Source organism: Gossypium hirsutum, chromosome A08 (assembly GCF_007990345.1).
Source record: "Gossypium hirsutum isolate 1008001.06 chromosome A08, Gossypium_hirsutum_v2.1, whole genome shotgun sequence".
Classification (NCBI taxonomy): domain Eukaryota; kingdom Viridiplantae; phylum Streptophyta; class Magnoliopsida; order Malvales; family Malvaceae; genus Gossypium; species Gossypium hirsutum.
Genome location: NC_053431.1, coordinates 94,196,821 through 94,203,839, shown reverse-complemented (window position 1 = coordinate 94,203,839; position 7,019 = coordinate 94,196,821). Strand labels below are relative to the sequence as shown.

The 7,019-nt window shown below is 39.4% G+C and overlaps 1 non-coding gene across 1 annotated transcript; it reads left to right on the top strand.

Moving 5' to 3' along the window:
• The first annotated feature begins 6,316 nt into the window (after nucleotides 1–6,316).
• Nucleotides 6,317–6,423, top strand: LOC121205767 (small nucleolar RNA R71). The gene has a single exon (XR_005900842.1). It is a non-coding gene; the product is annotated as a small nucleolar RNA R71 (small nucleolar RNA).
• Nucleotides 6,424–7,019: the final 596 nt, after the last annotated feature.

Genomic DNA, 7,019 nt, shown 5'->3' with positions numbered 1-7,019 from the left:
CTCACAATCAAAATAAATTTTTCTCATCTTATAATTATTATCAATAGTATCTCAAAATAATCCATAAGTAATCATACATTGAAAATTCAACTTGAAGAACATCAAAGTTTCAACCATTCCAAGTTGAGCATTTTATCACGAAAACATAGGTGTCTCCCCTTATCTGAGTAATCATCTTTGATTCAAAATATCACAGGGTTTCACATCCTCACTAAAGATTCACTCAAATCACTCGAGGTGTTTAAGGACAATAAATTTAGCACTCAATAGTCAATATGAAAAGTTATTACCATAGGCTTGCGTGAACATCAAATCTCCACCATTATATATTGAGATGATACATCAATCAAAAGGTCTTTAGAGGGTTGTAACGTGGCTTTAGTTAGGGGGTGTGGTCACAAGCTGAAAAAAAAGTTTAGAATCGAGATTGAATTGAGAAATTACCTAACTAGAAAAAAATACTAAAACTGACAAATTACATTCCTAATTAGAAGATCCTAGAATTGAGCTTTTCTTCATGGAATATGGAATTAAATACATAAGCTCAAAAACAATGAATTACTACTAATATGTATGTATGTAATTTTTTTTAAGAACAAATCAAAATAACATAGAACTTTGCTAATTATCAAAAATAAAACATATCTAAGCAACTTATTCAAATCAAATCTCGACAAAAATAGGGATCAAATGAGGGGATTTCAACAATAATGGGTTATGGGTTAATATTAAGAGTAAATCAATGAATGGCTTGTTAGGCTTAAGGGGGTTCACTAAGGGTTAATTATGAAGGTATACTTTTATGGAGTAAGTGGGTTAAACCTAAGTGTCTTTATCATCTCGACATATCAAATCAAATGGTGTGGTCTTGACATGCATAATCTAAGCAAGTTCTAGAATAACAAATCAATATTGACGCACTCATAGCAATAATAAAAGTGAGCATGAATGAAATATTATATGCTCTAAAGGCTCAAGATCTCATAAAAATTATGGCTTTTTGATGTTAAACCTGTGAATTTCAACTCAAGAAATACCTAAACTTGGGGAAACAACCTAAAAATTTTGATTTTCAAAAATCAACTTATCATGCTTGATTCCTTAATTCCATAAAGTTTAAACAGTCAATGCATAAATGCCTATGTTTTAATTCAAGACATATCAATAAGAATCATAAATTAATCAAAATTCATTCTAATAGTGATATGAGTGAGTCACGTGAGAATAAGGAAAAATTCAGGGATTTTTCTGATAATGATATAAACAACCCCCCCACACACTTAAGATGTACATTGTCCTCAATGTAAAAAGATAGATTTACTAAAAAATATAGATATAAGATCATAAGATAGGGAGAGAAGTGAAACTTCTTGAATGTTAAATAGAATCCTTGAATTGGATTCATAGAGAGTAGTCGTCTAAGGCAAGTGTGAGATTGGAGGAGGATACTCCGATGGTGGTAGAGGTTCGTTAGTCCATAAGTCCTACGCCAAAAGAATATTATATCTGGTGGTAGCTATGGTCGTGGTCGAGCAGGACATGGCAGTCGTGGAGAACCTTTTCCAGTGTAGTTGCCAACTCCTAAGTAATGTGAGCTTTGGAGCTCTACATAACTGCGATAGAATCATTAACTCTTTCGGAAATATAAAGTAACATGATTACTCGTAAAGAAATAGACGAAAATATAAATTAGTTAATATAAATTATAAAACCTAAAGAAGTAAAAATGGTCTTAAGAATAAAATAAAAAGTAATTTAAAAAAAGTAAATAAAATAAAAGTAAATAAATAAAAATAAAGTAAAGTCTTTAAAAATCCTCATCGCCAGATGGTTCGCGAGGTGGGGGTGGCGATGAGATGTGAAGGTGCTGACAAATCTGATGTAATGTTGCATCAATGTAATCGAAGCGCTGAAAACATTGCTGCTCGAATCGAGTTAGGCACTCAGAGATGTCAGAGAGTGAAGCAGCCGCATGAACTGGGCAATGAATAGGTGGTGGCTGAGAGGGTGGATCCTCATGAGGTGATGGGATATCATCAGTAATACCCTCTGGGCCCTCCTGCTTGGCTGACTGGATGAGGCGGTACTAGGGAGGATCAAATCCACGTCATCACTCGATCATCCTCATATGGAGCATACTCGAGATGCCCTGTGGGGACATCTGACTGATGAGGGTGAGGGAGGATACTTAAGCTGCCGTGTTGAGGATGCCAAAGTACTGCGCCGGCGAGTCACAAAAGGGCCAATGGAAATGACTCCCTTTCTATGCCGCTCTGTCTGATGGTGAATAGCGAGGGCAATAAAATAGGAGAGGTCGAATACGTGCCTATGCACCATGCTCCATAAAAAATAGGCGTCGTTAGTGTTGATGACGCCAGTGCTCTCTCACCGTCCTGTCAGGGTGTGGGCTAGGATGGCATGTAGGTATCTCAGGGATGGGGCGAGAGTCGATGCCTTGCAGCTACTAGGGTCATAAGTGGCCAAAGCAGGAACAAGGGCCCTTTAGCAGTTTGAAGGAGAGTACTGGATGTGGAGATAGAGGTTGGCAAAGTCGTCGTCATCCATGAACTCCTCCATGTATAGTCCTAACGCGACTCCGAACTCAGGCACACTCAACAGGTGAACTAAACCGCCGAGATGGAACTGGACCATTCCAGGATCATCAAACTCTGTCATAACGACTTGAAGATGGAAGGTCGAATAGAGTTCGAGTTTAAGCTTGAGGTACGTCGGCTCGATGATCTCGAAGAAGAGCCTCCACGGGTCAGTAGTCAGGAGGGCCTGAACAGCGTCAGTGAGTTGGATCTACTCTAGTGCGGCCCAATCAATGTAACAGCCCACACCTAGGGGTCAGGCTCGTAGTATCTGAAATAGTTCCTCATGGGGTCCTAGTGGAAATTAGAGGAATAGGTGTCTGATTTCGGTGGTAGGACCCGAGGAGGATGCTGCTCCTTTTCATTTCTTCAAGGCGGGGACGGCGGTTTTCTTACCATGTAGAGGTGACATGGTATACCTGCAAGAAGAAAAGATTAAATAAAAAATAATGCCCACATCTTTAAGTAAAATTTGAGTAATCCAAAAATAATGACTTGCTAGGACACACATTTAAGCATGCTAAAAACTTGGTGATATTGCATATGAATCAACGGGTTAAGTTAAACATGGACATAGTGCTAAGGTTAAACCAAGCGAATGCTAAAAGATGAATCAAGTGATGGTGGATAATACTATTAGCAATCCTAATCATGTGGCCAAATCAAGCAAGAGTAAAGATCAATGAGAACACAACTATGTAAGTAAATCTTTATCATTAGGGAAAAATGGAAATTATTAAACATGGATAAGGGTTAATACACATGAAAATTATTAACAATAGAGAGAATAAAAAGAATAAGTTAAGAAATTAGTAAAAGAAATAAAAGTAATGGGGTGAAAGGGAAACAAATGATTGATAAACGATGGTGGTGCTTGCTGACGGAGGGGTGCGGCATCGATGTGGGGTAGATGGCGGTGGCGGTTGGGCTAGTGCGACAGCCACAGGCGTGAGCAGTGAGGTCGTGGGGTGCGTAAGGGTGAGAAGAGAGGAGAAGGGAAAGAGATGGGGAGAAAATGGAAAAGAAAGGGGAGCTAGGGTGGCCGATCGATGGGGGGAAAAGAATTTCGGTGGCTAGGGTTAGGGTTTTTTTGGGGAAGGAGATGATGAATAATAGGGGTTTACATAGATTTTGGGGCACACGGCCGTGGGGCATGCCCGTGTGCCCTTATTTTAGCCTGTGTGTTTCATGATTTTCAAATTTGGGCACGTTTGAAATTCGGCCCACGCCCGTGTTCCTTGGGCGTGTTGGTGCACACGGTCGTGTCCTACTTCGTTCGCTTCTCCCACACCCGTGTATATGTGCGCACGCCCATGTTATTTTGATAATTTCAACCACGAGTGATGGGTACGGGCATGTCGCACACCCGTGATAATTTCTTAGTTTCTTCCACGGCTTATAGACACGGGCGTGGCGCACGCCCGTGTTGATTTGGCAGAATTGCCCATGGCTTTGTCGTACAGCCGTGGTAATATGTCGAATCCCGTGTTGGGGGAAAAATTTTCTCTGTTTTCACACGGCCGTATCACACGGCCGTGTCCTCTCCCGTGGTATGAGCACAGCCTAAGGCACGCTCGTGTGCTTGGCCGTGTGGATTTGGACAATCTGTGTTCAAGGACTCAGTTAATGATTTAGATGTTAAAAACTAAAATTGTAAAGAAACCAACACTGTTGGTGCACAGGTTGCCTCCCGAGAAGCACTTATTTATAGTCTAAGCTCGACTTACCTCAATTTCGTGTGATTACGGTGGATTGAGGAGTTGAAACTCCTCACCTCTACTATCAATTTTATCTAAATAAAGTCTGAGTTGAGTATTATTTACCTTAAAAGTTCCTAAAACTATATGTGTTTCCTCGACTGTACCATGTGGGAAAATGTTCATTATCGTGAAGGGAGTCGCTCTGTCCGTATTGTGCTCTAAGGTAGCAATTCGAGGGTCGTTTTCATCTAACAATACTTTGTCACCAACTTTAATTTGCTTTGTTTCATCCCTATGTTCATTGTGGTGTCGCTTCAATTTTTCGTGTGCTTTTGGTTTCTCCTTGACAGGTGTTCTCCATTCATCTAGTTTATCGACCTGAAGTCTTCGTTCTTCATAGATGGGTCCTTTGTTGTTACTTTAACATGGCTCATGTATGCTCCTCGAACGTGTTTCCTACAAAGAATGATTAGTATTAGTAGCATGATTTATACAACCACCCTCAATATTCGATGTGTTTTTCAAATTACGAGCTTGAAGAGTGATTGTTTCATCACCCACACGAAATGTGAGTTCACCTGTACCAACATCAACAATGGTTCTAACAGTTGCTAAAAAGGGTCGTCCTAAAATCAAAGGTATGTTACTATCCTCTTCCATATCTAGAACAACAAAGTCTACTGGGTATATAAATTTATCGATTTTAACAAGAACATCTTCAATGATACCCCTAGGAAATCTAATGGTTTTATCAGCCAATTGAATGCTCATCCTAGTTTGTTTGGGTTTCCCAAGACCTAGCTGTTTAAACATTTTATAAGGCATAACATTAATGCTCACCCCTAAATCAGCCAATGCATTATTCACGTTCAAACTACCAATTAAACAAGGAATCGTAAAACTCCCTGGATCTTTCAACTTGTTGGGTAGCTTTTTTTGTAGAATGGCTGAGCAAATTGCATTCAACTCTACATGCGATGCCTCATCCAACTTCCGTTTATTTGCTAAAAGCTCTTTTAAAAATTTATCTGTGTTTGGCATTTGCGAAAGAGCTTCAATAAACGGTAAGTTAATGTGTAATTTCTTTAATAGTTTAAGGAATTTACCAAATTGTTCGTCCATGTGGTCTTTTCTTGTCACACTGGGGTATGGCACTTGAGGTTTGTACTCTCTACTTACCGGTTTTTACTCATTGTGGTTCGTCTCATCTTTACATTTACTTACCATAATTCCTTGCCTCGATTCTGGTTCTGGTTCAACTAACCCTTCCTTATCTCGAAGGTAATAGAATTGAGTTGTTCACTTGGGTTTGATTTAGTATTACTCAGCAAGCTACCTTATGATCATTCAGAAATCAATTTGGCGAGTTGGCCTATCTGGGTTTCAAGCCCCTGAATCTGAGCTTGTTGATTCTTAAGTGCTGTCTTGATATTCTAAAAATAAGTTTCTGACACCGAGATAAATTTCATTAGCATCTCCTCAAGGTTTGGTTTCTTTTCCTGCTGGTAAGGTGGTTATTGAAAGCTTGGGGGATGTTGTGGCCTTTGATTTCCTTGGCCACCCAACGAGAAGTTGGGATAGTTCCCCCAACCTGCATTATAAGTGTTACTGTATGGGTTATTTTGAGGTCTAGAATTATTATTACCCATATATTGGACTTGTTCCTCCTCAGTGCTAGGATTGAAAGATTGATATTCTGTGTGTACTCCTCCTCCATTTGAATCTCACCTCATCACTGGATGTACCTGAGTAGAACCATATAAACCATCAATCTTTTTATTTAAAAGTTGTACCTGGTTAGATAGCATGGTAACCGCGTCGAGGTTGAAAACACCGGCTACTTTTGTTGGCTTTGTTCTCATGACTTGCCACTGATAGTTATTTAGTGACATCTCTTCAATAAATTCATAAGCCTCTTCAGGTGCTTTGTTGCTTAAAGCTCCACCGGTGGCTGCATCGATGAGTTGTCTTGTTGAAGGGTTCACACCGTTGTAAAAAGTCTGAATCTGTAACCATAAAGGTAACCCATGGTGAGGGCACCTTCTCAATAGATCCTTGTATCTCTCCTATGCATCATAGAGCTTTTCTAGATCCATCTGCACAAAAGAAGAGATATCATTCGTCAACTCAGCTGTTTTATCCGGTGAAAACTATTGAAGTAAAAACTTTTCAGTCATTTGTTCCCAAGTAGTAATTGACCCTCATGGTAATGAGTTCCACCACTGTTTAGCCTTGTTCCTCAATGAAAAGGGAAATAACTGAAGGCGAATGGCATCATCAGAAACGTCATTGATCTTAAATGTGTCGCAAAGCTCTAGAAAATTCGCCAAATGAGTATTTGGATCCTCATCCTGCAAACCATCAAACTGAACAAACTGTTGTTTCATTTGAATTGTGTTAGGTTTCAGTTCAAAATTATTTGCAGCAATAGCAGGTCTAACTATACTCGATTTAGCTCCTGTTAAAGTAGGTTTAGCATAATCATACATAGTACAAGGAGCAGGATTCTGATTTATTGGCTCTGTAGCAACCACAGGAGGAAGCTGATTATTTTGATTTTCAGCCATCTCCTCGGTTGTATTATGGATATCTTTTTCTTGTCCTTCCTCTATGTTTCTTAGGTTTCGCCTAATTTCTCTTCTGTTTCTGCGAGTTGTGTTTTCAATCTCATTATCAAAAAGTAATGGTCCTGACGGGTTTCTTCTAGTCATAAACTATAAGAAAC